Source organism: Myxocyprinus asiaticus, chromosome 49 (assembly GCF_019703515.2).
Source record: "Myxocyprinus asiaticus isolate MX2 ecotype Aquarium Trade chromosome 49, UBuf_Myxa_2, whole genome shotgun sequence".
NCBI lineage: Eukaryota > Metazoa > Chordata > Actinopteri > Cypriniformes > Catostomidae > Myxocyprinus > Myxocyprinus asiaticus.
Window position 1 is genome coordinate 26,527,174 of NC_059392.1, and position 16,146 is coordinate 26,543,319.

General features: G+C 37.7%; 1 long non-coding RNA gene across 1 annotated transcript in view; it reads right to left on the bottom strand.

Moving 5' to 3' along the window:
* LOC127438538 (uncharacterized) overlaps positions 1 to 16,146 on the bottom strand; it is an 87,741-nt gene that overhangs the window by 59,133 nt on the left and 12,462 nt on the right. The window lies entirely within an intron of this gene.

Below are 16,146 nucleotides of genomic sequence, written 5' to 3' on the forward strand. Positions count from 1 at the left end.
CCAATCAGAAGACCTGTAAGGGGGGACCGGGGTTGTTAGCTACAGGGGTTGGATAACAGAGTTAATATCTGGTCATTTTGAAATTATTTTCACAAAAGTGAAACATCTAAATGTTCACTTTCTTGACCTACACTGATTGATTCTGTAAATGATTCAGTGTTTGACTCATACAAATGATAGAAGACAAACATGTTTTGTTCTGTTGTTTGTTTTTCTGTGTTGCTTCTCTCTTAAAACTATAGTATTTTAACACTGTGCCAACCAACCCCACAATATGGGGTTGGTTGGCACAAATGCACAACATAACCATTAATGAACAAAAGACAATAAATATTTGGTGACATGTAATGTGTTTGTTTTTTGCCTAAGTACTTAAGCTTTTATTTGAACTTTCTTGGGGGATTTTAACATTCATCATGTTTTCTCTCCTGCCCTGACAAGACTGCCTGCTTCTCGTTCAATCTATTGACAATACAGAAAAGACAAATGTACAATATAGCAATAAAAAAAGAACCCGATAAATTAAGATCTATCACAAACCTTTAATGCATGACACTTCTGAACTGTGAATAACTTCATGAAACTATGGACTATTTTGGTTCAGCTCTCTGCCTTTTCAACTGAATTATATACTATCTATAATGTAAAAAAAAGAAAGAAAGAAAAGTTATTATAGCACCTGCTGTGTCAATTCTTTTATTTATAAAATTAAAATGGTCAATACTTTAATTAGTGTAACTTTTGTTAGCCTTTTTTATTCACTTTAATCATTTTTACTATTTTGTATTTATTTTATTACTTTTTATTCTTGTTTCTTGTTCTAATTGGTTTTAAAAAAGGTTTCCTTTTATGTATCTTGTATTTTCTTTATCATTTATGAAAAGCACTTTGAATTGCTATTGTGTATGAAACGTGCTAAATAAACAAACTTGCCTTGTCTTTTAGGGTTGATATAAAAGTGATCATTATATGCAGGAGACAGCATTGATACAGACATATGTAGTGTGTGAAAATCTAAATGAAACATCTCTATTCTGATTCAAAGGGCTTTGATAACTACGGAGCCCTTTAGAGGACAAGGCGGGAATTTTTTTTCTGAAATAGTTTAGTATTCCTTCGCAATAAGTTTTGCGTTCCCGTTCTCTCTCAATAAGATTTGCGTTCCCTCGCAATAAGTTTTGCGTTCCCGTTCTCTCTCAATAAGTTTTGCGTTCCCATTCTCTCTCAATAAGATTTGTGTTCCCTCGCAATAAGTTTTGCGTTCCCGTTCTCTCTCAATAAGTTTTGCGTTCCCGTTCTCTCTCAATAAGATTTGCGTTCCCTCGCAATAAGTTTTGCGTTCCCGTTCTCTCTCAATAAGTTTTGCGTTCCCGTTCTCTCTCAATAAGTTTTGCGTTCCCGTTCTCTCTCAATAAGATTTGCGTTCCCTCGCAATAAGTTTTGCGTTCCCGTTCTCTCTCAATAAGTTTTGCATTCCCGTTCTCTCTCAATAAGATTTGCGTTCTCTCTCAATAAGATTTGCGTTCCCTCGCAATAAGATTTGCTTCCCTCGCTATAAGATTTGCGTTCTCTCTCAATAAGATTTGCTTCCCTCGCAATAAGATTTGCGTTCTCTCTCAATAAGATTTGCTTCCCTCGCAATAAGATTTGCTTCCCTCGCAATAAGATTTGCGTTCTCTCTCAATAAGGTTTGCTTCCCTCGCAATAAGATTTGCGTTCTCTCTCAATAAGATTTGCTTCCCTCGCAATAAGATTTGCGTTCCCTCGCAATAAGATTTGCGTTCTCTCTCAATAAGATTTGCTTCCCTCGCAATAAGATTTGCATTCTCTCTCAATAAGGTTTGCTTCCCTCGCAATAAGATTTGCGTTCCCTCGCAATAAGATTTGCGTTCTCTCTCAATAAGATTTGCTTCCCTCGCAATAAGATTTGCATTCTCTCTCAATAAGATTTGCTTCCCTCGCAATAAGATTTGCGTTCCCTCGCTATAAGATTTGCGTTCCCTCGCAATAAGATTTGCTTCCCTCGCAATAAGATTTGCGTTCCCTCGCAATAAGATTTGCGTTCTCTCTCAATAAGATTTGCTTCCCTCGCAATAAGATTTGCGTTCCCTCGCAATAAGATTTGCGTTCTCTCTCAATAAGATTTGCGTTCTCTCTCAATAAGATTTGCTTCCCTCGCAATAAGATTTGCGTTCCCTCGCAATAAGATTTGCGTTCTCTCTCAATAAGATTTGCTTCCCTCGCAATAAGATTTGCGTTCCCTCGCAATAAGATTTGCGTTCCCTCGCAATAAGATTTGCGTTCTCTCTCAATAAGATTTGCGTTCTCTCTCAATAAGATTTGCTTCCCTCGCAATAAGATTTGCGTTCCCTCGCAATAAGATTTGCGTTCTCTCTCAATAAGATTTGCTTCCCTCGCAATAAGATTTGCGTTCCCTCGCAATAAGATTTGCGTTCTCTCTCAATAAGATTTGCGTTCCCTCGCAATAAGATTTGCGTTCTCTCTCAATAAGATTTGCTTCCCTCGCAATAAGATTTGCGTTCCCTCGCAATAAGATTTGCGTTCTCTCTCAATAAGATTTGCTTCCCTCGCAATAAGATTTGCGTTCCCTCGCAATAAGATTTGCGTTCTCTCTCAATAAGATTTGCTTCCCTCGCAATAAGATTTGCGTTCCCTCGCAATAAGATTTGCGTTCTCTCTCAATAAGATTTGCGTTCTCTCTCAATAAGATTTGCTTCCCTCGCAATAAGATTTGCGTTCCCTCGCAATAAGATTTGCGTTCTCTCTCAATAAGATTTGCTTCCCTCGCAATAAGATTTGCCTTCCCTCGCAATAAGATTTGCGTTCCCTCGCAATAAGATTTGCGTTCTCTCTCAATAAGATTTGCTTCCCTCGCAATAAGATTTGCGTTCCCTCGCAATAAGATTTGCGTTCTCTCTCAATAAGATTTGCATTCCCTCGCAATAAGATTTGCGTTCCCTCGCAATAAGATTTGCGTTCTCTCTCAATAAGATTTGCGTTCCCTCGCAATAAGATTTGCGTTCCCTCGCAATAAGATTTGCGTTCCCTCGCAATAAGATTTGCGTTCTCTCTCAATAAGATTTGCTTCCCTCGCAATAAGATTCGCGTTCTCTCTCAATAAGATTTGCTTCCCTCGCAATAAGATTTGCGTTCTCTCTCAATAAGATTTGCGTTCTCTCTCAATAAGATTTGCTTCCCTCGCAATAAGATTTGCGTTCTCTCTCAATAAGATTTGCGTTCCCTCGCAATAAGATTTGCGTTCCCTCGCAATAAGATTTGCGTTCTCTCTCAATAAGATTTGCGTTCTCTCTCAATAAGATTTGCTTCCCTCGCAATAAGATTTGCGTTCCCTCGCAATAAGATTTGCGTTCTCTCTCAATAAGATTTGCTTCCCTCGCAATAAGATTTGCGTTCCCTCGCAATAAGATTTGCGTTCCCTCGCAATAAGATTTGCGTTCTCTCTCAATAAGATTTGCTTCCCTCGCAATAAGATTTGCGTTCTCTCTCAATAAGATTTGCTTCCCTCGCAATAAGATTTGCGTTCTCTCTCAATAAGATTTGCTTCCCTCGCAATAAGATTTGCGTTCCCTCGCAATAAGATTTGCGTTCTCTCTCAATAAGATTTGCTTCCCTCGCAATAAGATTTGCGTTCCCTCGCAATAAGATTTGCGTTCTCTCTCAATAAGATTTGCTTCCCTCGCAATAAGATTTGCGTTCCCTCGCAATAAGATTTGCGTTCTCTCTCAATAAGATTTGTGTTCTCTCTCAATAAGATTTGCTTCCCTCGCAATAAGATTTGCGTTCCCTCGCAATAAGATTTGCGTTCTCTCTCAATAAGATTTGCTTCCCTCGCAATAAGATTTGCCTTCCCTCGCAATAAGATTTGCGTTCCCTCGCAATAAGATTTGCGTTCTCTCTCAATAAGATTTGCTTCCCTCGCAATAAGATTTGCGTTCCCTCGCAATAAGATTTGCGTTCTCTCTCAATAAGATTTGCGTTCTCTCTCAATAAGATTTGCGTTCCCTCGCAATAAGATTTGCGTTCCCTCGCAATAAGATTTGCGTTCTCTCTCAATAAGATTTGCGTTCTCTCTCAATAAGATTTGCGTTCCCTCGCAATAAGATTTGCGTTCCCTCGCAATAAGATTTGCGTTCTCTCTCAATAAGATTTGCTTCCCTTGCAATAAGATTCGCGTTCTCTCTCAATAAGATTTGCTTCCCTCGCAATAAGATTTGCGTTCTCTCTCAATAAGATTTGCGTTCTCTCTCAATAAGATTTGCTTCCCTCGCAATAAGATTTGCGTTCCCTCGCAATAAGATTTGCGTTCTCTCTCAATAAGATTTGCTTCCCTCGCAATAAGATTTGCGTTCTCTCTCAATAAGATTTGCGTTCCCTCGCAATAAGATTTGCATTCCCTCGCAATAAGATTTGCGTTCCCTCGCAATAAGATTTGCGTTCCCTCGCAATAAGATTTGCGTTCCCTCGCAATAAGATTTGCTTCCCTCGCAATAAGATTTGCTTCCCTCGCAATAAGATTTGCGTTCCCGTTCTCTCTCAATAAGATTTGCGTTCCCTCGCAATAAGATTTGCGTTCTCTCTCAATAAGATTTGCGTTCCCTCGCAATAAGATTTGCGTTCCCTCGCAATAAGATTTGCTTCCCTCGCAATAAGATTTGCGTTCCCTCTCAATAAGATTTGCTTCCCTCGCAATAAGATTTGCTTCCCTCGCAATAAGATTTGCGTTCTCTCGCAATAAGATTTGCTTCCCTCGCAATAAGATTTGCTTCCCTCGCAATAAGATTTGCGTTCCCTCTCAATAAGATTTGCTTCCCTCTCAATAAGATTTGCTTCCCTCGCAATAAGATTTGCGTTCCCTCGCAATAAGATTTGCGTTCTCTCTCAATAAGATTTGCTTCCCTCGCAATAAGATTTGCGTTCTCTCTCAATAAGATTTGCGTTCCCTCGCAATAAGATTTGCTTCCCTCGCTATAAGATTTGCGTTCTCTCGCAATAAGATTTGCGTTCCCTCGCAATAAGATTTGCGTTCCCTCGCAATAAGATTTGCGTTCCCTCGCAATAAGATTTGCGTTCCCTCGCAATAAGATTTGCGTTCCCTCACAATAGTTTGTGTCCCCTTACAATAAGTTTTGTGTTCCCTCAAAATAAGTTTTGCGTTCCCTCACAATAATTTTTGTGTTCCCTTGCAATGAGTTTTGCGTTCCCTCGCAATAAGATTTGTGTTCCCTTGCAATACTTTTGCAATCCCTCTCAATAAGATTTGCATTCCCTCACAATAGTTTGCTTTCACTCACAATAATTTTGTGTTCCCTCGCAATACGATTAACCATGATATTCGTAGTGAAACCATAGTGATAATACTGGAAAAAGAAAACTATGGTAATAAAAATAATAATTTTGTAAAACCATAATAACTACAAGAATTACCATAGTTAATCTACAGTAAAATTATATGGACACAGTATAGTGTATTAAATATATATATATATATATATATATATATATATATATATATGGTTACTAAACTCTTCAATATAAATAAAACCATAGTTAAACTATGGGATTTGTATAATAAAATCATAATAACCACAAAATTATGATTTTTATAACCACAGTTTACATTTTTCTGTATTATCACAATGGTTTCACTATGAATATCATGGTTAAAATATAGTTGCTGTAGTAAAACCATGGTAAATTTATTGCGAGGGAGCAAAAACTATTTCAGAAACAAATTCCCGACCTGTCCTCTAAGGGGCTCTGTATAGTTTGAGTGGGCTGCTAATATTTTTAATTGCCACTGCTTGCTAATATTCACCAAGAGAAGAGAGCAAAGAGATATGAAATATAATATACATGTAGATGCAATACATTTTAGTTCCACTTTTTGGCTTTGTTTGAAGTGCAAATAACTAAACAACAGCTTTTACCTCATAGCATGAAATGAGTAATTTTGGCAACAGAACTCTTGTGCTCTTGCATCTTCATGAGTACTGTTACATTCTATGCTGTCAGAGAGGGTGTTTGTGACATCAGTGACTAAAGGGTATAAAAAGTGCTTATCCACAGATGACTGTTGATTACACAGATGACTGTTGATTACACAGATGACTGTTGATGACTGTTGACTGTTGCACTCAACAAATGACTCGTTCTCTGATGATTGGCTGCCGGCCGACTGGGAGCAGCAGGTAAGCATGCTGCTTGAACAGAAAAGCCAGGCTGAAGCTAATGTCCAGCAGCTACAAGAACAAATCCAAAAGCGGGACTTCATGATCTTCGCCTTAAAGGACTTGATGAGGCAGCTGGAAGAATCTTTGAATGATACTATGGCAAACACAGCTGCAGATGGAACAGAGTGTCAAGGCTGAGCAAAGGTCCAAGAAAAAGAGAGCCAAAGAAGTGTTAAAGATGGCCAAAGCTCCAAAAGTTGGAGTTGAAGAGAGCCCTGGCCCAGCAAAAGTTGGAAGAAAGCAGACTGAAAGCTGAGATAAAGGCTGAAGAAAAGAAACTAAAGTCTAAGCAGGCTGCTTCGAGCATATGAAGATGGCTCAAATGGTGATGGGCCGCAAAAGCCGATCATGGGAGCATTCAAGTGGAAATCTGTTCATCAAAAATTGTGATTCAGAAAAATGGTGCATCAGAAAATTGTGCATTAAAAAGACAAGTTTGCACAAACATCGGCTACCCGTACTTTCACTGAACTAAAGAAAACCCAACATCTCAACATTTCTTTACTGGACATGTGATTCACAAGAGTCTACTAAGGAAAATGCTTCTATTTTTCACTTTCTTGTAATTTAATGTAAAGATCTGCATTACAAATAAGGGCCGTTTCTGAGCATATGGGGGCCCTAAGCGAATGCAGGTCCACTGAAGAATGACACCACAATTCATTCTTCAACAAATTTGAATATATTAACTTAAAATGGGAATATATTAATAACATAAAATAAAAACAAAAAATTCAATTTATTAACTAAAAATGCATAATAAATTATCAATAAATAACTACACTACTGGTCAAAAGTTTTGAAACACTTGACTGAAATGTTTCTCATGATCTTAAAAATCTTTTGATCTGAAGGTGTATGCTTAAATGTTTGAAATTAGTTTTGCAGACAAAAATATAATTGTGCCACCATATTAATTTACTTCATTATAAAACTAAAATCTTTATAAAAAAAATAAAAAAAGATTTTGAAATGGATGACTTGGACCAAATAATAAAGAAAAGCAGCCAATAAGTGCCCAACATACAGGTGCATCTCAATAAATTAGAATGTCGTGGAAAAGTTCATTTATTTCAGTAATTCAACTCAAATTGTGAAACTCGTGTATTAAATAAATTCAATGCACACAGACTGAAGTAGTTTAAGTCTTTGGTTCTTTTAATTGTGATGATTTTGGCTCACATTTAACAAAAACCCACCAATTCACTATCTCAAAAAATTAGAATACATCATAAGACCAATAAAAAAAACATTTTTAGTGAATTGTTGGTCTTCTGGAAAGTATGTTCATTTACTGTATATGTACTCAATACTTGGTAGGGGCTCCTTTTGCTTTAATTACTGCCTCAATTCGGCGTGGCATGGAGGTGATCAGTTTGTGGCACTGCTGAGGTGGTATGGAAGCCCAGGTTTCTTTGACAGTGGCCTTCAGCTCATCTGCATTTTTTGGTCTCTTGTTTCTCATTTTCCTCTTGACAATACCCCATAGATTCTCTATGGGGTTCAGGTCTGGTGAGTTTGCTGGCCAGTCAAGCACACCAACACCATGGTCATTTAACCAACTTTTGGTGCTTTTGGCAGTGTGGGCAGGTGCCAAATCCTGCTGGAAAATGAAATCAGCATCTTTAAAAAGCTGGTCAGCAGAAGGAAGCATGAAGTGCTCCAAAATTTCTTGGTAAACGGGTGCAGTGACTTTGGTTTTCAAAAAACACAATGGACCAACACCAGCAGATGACATTGCACCCCAAATCATCACTGACTGTGGAAACTTAACACTGGACTTCAAGCAACTTGGGCTATGAGCTTCTCCACCCTTCCTCCAGACTCTAGGACCTTGGTTTCCAAATGAAATACAAAACTTGCTCTCATCTGAAAAGAGGACTTTGGACCACTGGGCAACAGTCCAGTTCTTCTTCTCCTTAGCCCAGGTAAGATGCCTCTGATGTTGTCTGTGGTTCAGGAGTGGCTTAACAAGAGGAATACGACAACTGTAGCCAAATTCCTTGACACGTCTGTGTGTGGTGGCTCTTGATGCCTTGACCCCAGCCTCAGTCCATTCCTTGTGAAGTTTACCCAAATTCTTGAATCGATTTTGCTTGACAATCGTAAGGCTGCGGTTCTCTCGGTTGGTTGTGCATCTTTTTCTTCCACACTTTTTCCTTCCACTCAACTTTCTGTTAACATGCTTGGATACAGCACTCTGTGAACAGCCAGCTTCTTTGGCAATGAATGTTTGTGGCTTACCCTCCTTGTGAAGGGTGTCAATGATTGTCTTCTGGACAACTGTCAGATCAGCAGTCTTCCCCATGATTGTGTAGCCTAGTGAACCAAACTGAGAGACCATTTTGAAGGCTCAGGAAACCTTTGCAGGTGTTTTGAGTTGATTAGCTGATTGGCATGTCACCATATTCTAATTTTTTGAGATAGTGAATTGGTGGGTTTTTGTTAAATGTGAGCCAAAATCATCACAATTAAAAGAACCAAAGACTTAAACTACTTCAGTCTGTGTGCATTGAATTTATTTAATACACGAGTTTCACAATTTGAGTTGAATTACTGAAATAAATGAACTTTTCCACGACATTCTAATTTATTGAGATGCACCTGTAGATGGGAACTCCTTCAGTACTGTTTAAAAATCATCCCAGGGTGATACCTCAAGATGTTGGTTGAGAAAATGTCAAGAGTTCATGTCTGCAAATTCTAGACAAAGGGTGACTACTTTGAAGATGCTCAAATATAACACAGTTTTGATTTATTTTGGATTTTGTTTAGTCACAACTTAATTCCCATAGTTCCATTTATGTTATTCCATAGTTTTCATGACTTTACTATTATTCTAAAATATGAAAAAAAATTATAATAAAGAATGAGCATTAATTATATAATTATATATAATAAATAATTATAATTATAATAAACAATGAGTGTTTCAAAACTTTTCGGTAGTGTATATTCAAAAACATGGGGGCCTTAAGCAGCCGCTTATACCGCTTATAGTTAGAAACGGCCCTGTTGCAAATTATATTTTCAGCATAACAATTTGGAAAAGAGATTAAAATTTACATTCAAATTGACATTACATTTAGTAAATGAAATAGTTAAATCAAGAAATAATTAATTAAACCAGTTAAAGCCTGATTTTCCCAAAGAGTCTAAATCTTTTCATTAGAAATTATATTTTCAGCATAACAATTGGAGAAAAAGGTTGAAAAATGCACATTAATTTCAGAATTTTAGTATTTGGCTCATTCAGTGAAATTCTTGAAATTACTGGTAGACTCAGCAGTGAAATATTCAGTAAACAGAGGGACATTCTGCACCATACCGGGGTAATGACAAAAATACACCAGGTTATACATTCACTGACTCATATTTATGTATTTATTTATTTGAACTTTTTTAATAAGAAATAAATGCATGATGCATTATGTGGAACAGAAGAACACACAGTAGTAAGAAGATTCAAAATCTTTACTGACCAAGATTTATTTTTCATATATCAAAGAGATGATGCAACAAGTATAGAACAGGATTCACTTCATATTACATTAATCCTACTCTACCTCCTGTCCTTAATGATGGAAAAGCCCAACAGTGGTATAAATGTGGCATTCAGACATTTGGCGAACTTTAAATAATCTAATAAAATAATCTTTTTTATCTCATTTGCTTATGGCGCGTTGTCCCAGTTAAGGGCTGATGCTGTTTGTGGTGCTAAATCTAAATGGGAAATGGACTTGGAGTGCTCATTTGATGATGGCGATTGAAAAACAATTTGTGAGAATGCTCAGACTCTATCTTTTAGCAGCCATCATAAAGTGATTAAATTGAATGGGATACACAGAGTGTATTACACCCCAGAAAGACTAAAACACACTTTTAAAAGTACCTATTCAGAGCTCTATCCTAGATGAAAAAGTGGGCAGAGGGAGTGTCTTACATATGCTTTGGTCCTGTCCAGATTTGGAGACATACTGGAAAGGGGTCATGGAGATTATTGCCATAGTTGTTGGTATACTGACATTCCCCTGGAGCCCAGGCTTATCCTGTTAGGGGACACGTCGATACTCGGTGAACAAAAGGGCATCAATCTTGTATAACGTTGAAGTGGATGGCTCCTGAACCTCCCATCACCTCCATGTGGACAAAGGAAGCATCCTCTTATGTACCACTTGTAAAAATAACATTTCTCTTGAAGAGACGTCAAGACCTGTTTGAAAAATACTGGAGCAACTTCCTCTTTTATCTGGGTATAACAACAGGGCAAACTACATAAGTCTCATCTAACTGTCTATTAATTTATGGTTTACTTTTGGCACTGTGGGGTGTGGGGTTGGGAATGTGTTGTTGTTGTTTTGTTTTTTTGTTTTTATGAGTTGTATGGGTTTGGTCTGTTCAGGTCAATTGTGTATGTTGTATTGGCATTAAACTGAAAAAAAAAAAAAAAAAAAACAGGATTCACTACTTCCACATTGAAACTGACTGTCAAACACATACTGAGCTACACAACACATAATCTACACATACGCTACACATAAGTATTTTCTTAAATACTTTTTGAGTCTTAATAGATGCACAACTTACATAATATATACTGATAATTCAACACTGTCACATAGAAAATCAACATAATATAGTAGTCATTTGTATGAATATAGTACACATTTTTCTTGTAATAAAATAAATAAATAAAAATAAATCCTGATAGTAAACATATATATGAAGATATAAAAGAATCATAAAATATATGATTTATGGAAGCAGAAAAAAGCGACACTATTGCATATCTTGGCTCTTTAATGACCTTATACACTTTTTCGCCTTTTTTTTTTTTTCTTATTCAAAAGAGAAAGGTTTAGGAATACTAAAGAGGTGTGGGCACAACTCCTAAAAATGGATGAGGTACAGGTGTGGAATGAGGTCCTGGGTCACTAAAGACCTGAGGTATGCATTAAAGGGTTAAATGATGGCTCGTGCTGCTGAATACTTTCTTGCCATGCACCATCATTGGCCTGCCCTCTCAGCCCAGTGATGGATATGTCGAGTCAGAGCAATACATCTTTCAAAACCTTTATGTTGTCATAGTCATATACAGCAATGATTATCTTTAATATGCATCTCCATGCCTCCTCTTGCTGGGATGCCCATTCATTGGTCTTGATGTGTGTTGTTATGGCTGTCTTGTGACATTCCGATCCAGCATGTAACCTCTCTATGGCCTCATTCCAGTTTTAAGCCAGAGCTGAATAAGGCAGTTTCTATGGTTTTAGCAAGTTGTGATGTTTTGTTTTGAAAGGTTGCTCCATCAACACCAGACTCATATCAAAGAGCTCTCTTTTCATGAGTGTGCAAAATGCAGCATTACACACTATGACCATGCGCAACGTCTTAGAATTAACGCTTTCCCGAAAATTGGATAAGTGCAATTTTCGTGCAAGCATGAAGTGCAAATGGGCATGGGTGGGAGTGTTTGCACTACTGTGGGTATAGGCACGCAAACTGTGGGTGTATTTTATGTAAATAAATTGGTGCAAAGCACAATTAGCTATTTTCCTAAGAATTTGGTCATTATGCTAAGACATTTCAATACCACCTCTTAACTCAAAGTCCAAACTCAGTTCCTGCATTTGCTGTTTGGAGATTACACCAGCAGGTGGAAATAAAGTTCATGTCCAAACTCTGAAAGTACAGAGCATCAAATAATATTCTTGACAGTCGCTGTGGAAGCTGTTTGTTGAAACTAACAAAAATATGAGATTTGTGTTACATTTTCTAGAGGTCATGGTTTATTTTTTCAATTATTATTATTATCTTTATTGTTAAAGTTACTGCAAAAGGGGCCGGAGGCAGGAGGAGACAGTAAAATGTTTGGATTTGATATAATTTTTTGACCACTTCGTTATTTTGATTATATTTTCATTTCGTTTGAAGTGTAATTTGAATTGAAATTGAATTTGGTTTCAATAAATGAATTACATTTTTCAAAATCATTGTTGACCGGTAAAAGTGATGATTGCCGATTCAATCACTGTTAATACTAGTGTTGATTTGTGTGTTAGTAGGTGAAAATGATCAATAATACTTACAATCTCTATCATTTAACGGAGTCTACATCCATATCCTGAACCACATTTTTGAGCGTATAAAAGGAGCATGTCCCATTTAACAAGGACACCCAAAATAATGTAAATCCATATTTTTATTCTTACAATTCATTGCATACATTCATTACATTACCAACTTCTTATGAATGTACTGTATTTGTTTATATCGCTGGTGCTTGACAGGGAATGGACTGTATAATAGGACAGAGACGGTGCCGGAGAAGAACTTCCATTGACCCGATTAGCGCCTTGCGTGCGCGATTTCACCAAACCCACTTGTGCCTAGACTTAGCGCACGCTTACACGAAAATACCAACACTTCATGGCCATGCCCATTGACTTTGCACATAGGAGTTATTGCACTGCGCTTAACGCTTGCGCTCTTAAAATAGGGCCCAAAATATTTTTAGTAAGTCAGTCCACTGGCGGCCATCGTTGGAACGCTCTCAGTCACCTATTTTACTATGTAAACAAGTGACATACAATTGCAGCTCCTATCTACTTGGATGGGGAAAGACTGAAATCTCCAAAGCGGTTGGTCAAGATTATGATCAAAGAACATATTTCAAATCAGCAGTAAAATCTGACAACACCGGAATCATAAATGGTACTTCTTTACCTCAGATTACGCAAAAAAAAAAAAAATAAATTCCCGGCTTGCATAGCTAATGCACATGCACATTATTTAGTTGATTGACAGGTGATATCTGTTTCTAAAAGGTGACTGGCTCTTTTACCAGTAAGGTGGGACTTCCTTTCTACATCCACTGACCGTTCCAGTTTCTCCCAATCATTTTAATAGAAGTGGCCCATCTCTGCTAAATAATCTCTGCTCAAAATAGAGCCATGAGAAAAGAGTTCCGTATCGAAGCACCTGACACACAATAGTCATGGTGTATCATAGCTATACTTAAAACCTAGGAAACAATTGCCCCGCAGAAATTGGTAGTAAATTTAACAGACTGTATTTTCAAGTAAAGGCTACAATCAGTTCTTGGTGGCTTTTATTAAAACTTCTCCAGTGGAGTTTACTTTGCAATACTAAATTTTACTCACTTTTTGTTTGTACATTTTACTCAAACAATGTAACACTGAATTAAGCTGTGTTTTTAAAAGTGTACTACAATTTCAATGCTTTTGCAAATGAAAAATCAAGTTCCGGGTTCAAATCAAGTTCAGCTAGAAAGCATTTGTGGCAAAATGTTCATTACCACTAAAATTTATTTTGACTTGTTCCTCCTTTTCTTTAAAGAAAGCAAAAATTGAGGTTCCAGTGAGGCACTTATAATGGAAGTGAATGTGGGCCAATTGTTTAATGTTAAAATTTCAAAAGTATAGTCACAAGACATAAAGGAACAGTTGAAGTCAGAAGTTTACAAACACTTAGGCTGAAGTAATTAAAACTCCTTTTTTTTAACCACTATATTTTTGGCAAGTTGTTAAGGACGTCTACTTTGTGCATGACACAAGTAATTTTTCCAACAATTGTTTACAGACTTGCCAAAGCTAATTAGCTAATTGGAGTCAACTGAAGGTGTACCTGTGGATGTATTTTAAGGCCTACCTTCAAACTCAGTGCCTCTTTGCTTGACATCATGGGAAAATCAAAAGAAATCAGCCAAGACCTCAGAAACAAATTGTGGATCTCCAAAAGTCTGATTCATCCTTGGGAGCAATTTCCAAACACCTGAAGGTACCACGTTCATCTGTACAAACAATAGTACACAAGTATAAACACCATGGGACCACACAGCCATCATACCGCTCAGGAAGGAGACGCATTCTGTCTCCAAGAGATGAACGTAGTTTGGTGTGAAAAGTGCAAATCAATCCCAGAACAACAGCAAAGGACCTTGTGAAGATGCTGGAGGAAACAGGTAGACAAGTATCTATATCCACAGTAAAAACGAGTCCTATATCCTGAAAGGCTGCTCAGCAAGGAAGAAGCCACTGCTCCAAAACCGCCATAAAAAAGCCAGACTACAGTTTGCAAGTGCACATGGGGACAAAGATCTTACTTTTTGGAGAAATGTCCTCTGGTCTGATGAAACAAAAATCGAACTGTTTGGCCATAATGACCATCGTTATGTTTGGAGGAAAAAGGGTGAGGCTTGCAAGCTGAAGAACACCATCCCAACCGTGAAGCATGGGGGTGGCAGCATCATGTTGTGGGGGTGCTTTGCTGCAGGAGGGACTGGTGCACTTCACAAAACAGATGGCATCATGAGGATGGAAAATTATGTGGATATATTGAAGCAACATCTCATGACATCAGCCAGGAAGTTAAAGCTCGGTCGCAAATGTGTCTTCCAAATGGACAATGACCCCAAGCATACCTCCAAAGTTGTGGCAAAATGTCTTAAGGACAACAAAGTCAAGGTATTGGAGTGGCCATCACAAAGCCCTGACCTCAATCTGATAGAACATTTGTGGGCAGAACTGAAAAAGCATGTGCGAGCAAGGAGGTCTACAAACCTGACTCAGTTACACCAGTTCTGTCTGGAGGAATGGGACAAAATTCCAGCAACTTATTGTGAGAAGCTTGTGGAAGGATACCCAAAACATTTGACCCAAGTTAAACAATTTAAAGGCAATGCTCCCAAATACTAACAAAGTGTATGTAAACTTCTGACCCACTGGGAATGTGATGAAAGAAATAAAAGCTGAAATAAATCATTCTCTCTACTATTATTCTGACATTTCACATTCTTAAAATAAAGTAGTGATCCTAACTGACCTAAGACAGGGAATGTTTTCTACGATTAAATGTCGGGAATTGTGAAAAACTGAGTTTAAATGTATTTGACTAAGGTGTATGTAAACTTCTGACTTCAGCTGTAGATGTGTGTAAATATGATTTTAGTGTGATGAAATCACTTAATAACCTTTTCTGTGTAAAGATATAGCCAATTTTACAACTTTGTTGCCATGACGATGTAGTCAAACTCTAAAACCCTAAAACAACTGTAAAAATGACAATTTAAACAACTTTACAGCTCAAATAATATGCAAGTTTTAACAGAAGAAAGTGCTTTTATAAAATCATAAGCTTCACATTTCTGTGTTTAAACCCTCCAAAAATTGGCCACGTTAACTTTTATTGTAAGTGCCTCACTTTAACCTCGATTTTTGCTTTTTTTAAAGAAAAGGAGGAACGAGTCGAAACAAATTTTTGTGGTAATCCACATTATGCCACAAATGCTGTCGATTTAGCTTAACTTGTATTGAACCCGGAACATCCCTTTAATGTAAGTAGTCATGTATCACATGACCCACGGAAGCTAATTGCATGCTTTGTAGCAGGGGCGGACTGGGAAGAGAAATGGGCCGGGGATTTTTTCTGCATATTGCTGCCACCTTCGGCATATCGCGGCACCGTTTTGTGGCCCGTTCTGCATAACGCGGCGGCCCGTTTCAGCTTATCACGGCCCATTCGGCCACGTTTTGCAGCCGGCCCATCAGGAAAAGTCCCGGTTCTCCCGATGGCCAGTCCGCCCCTGCTTTGTAGTCTATTAGACAACAATAATAGAGGACTGACAATACAAGACAATAATGGTGATAGAATCAAGATCCAGAGCTGCGCACACAGACCACAACACTTCCATAAAACACAATGACAGTAACAATCAACAGTTAATTTTTGTTGATCATGAACAGGTAATTTTGAGTAGAAAATGAACTTCAAACTTAACAAAACAAGAAGTTACCAAACGTACCAACAAAATCAACAATACAATTGGTGTAATCAACTTGCAAACAATGAAACT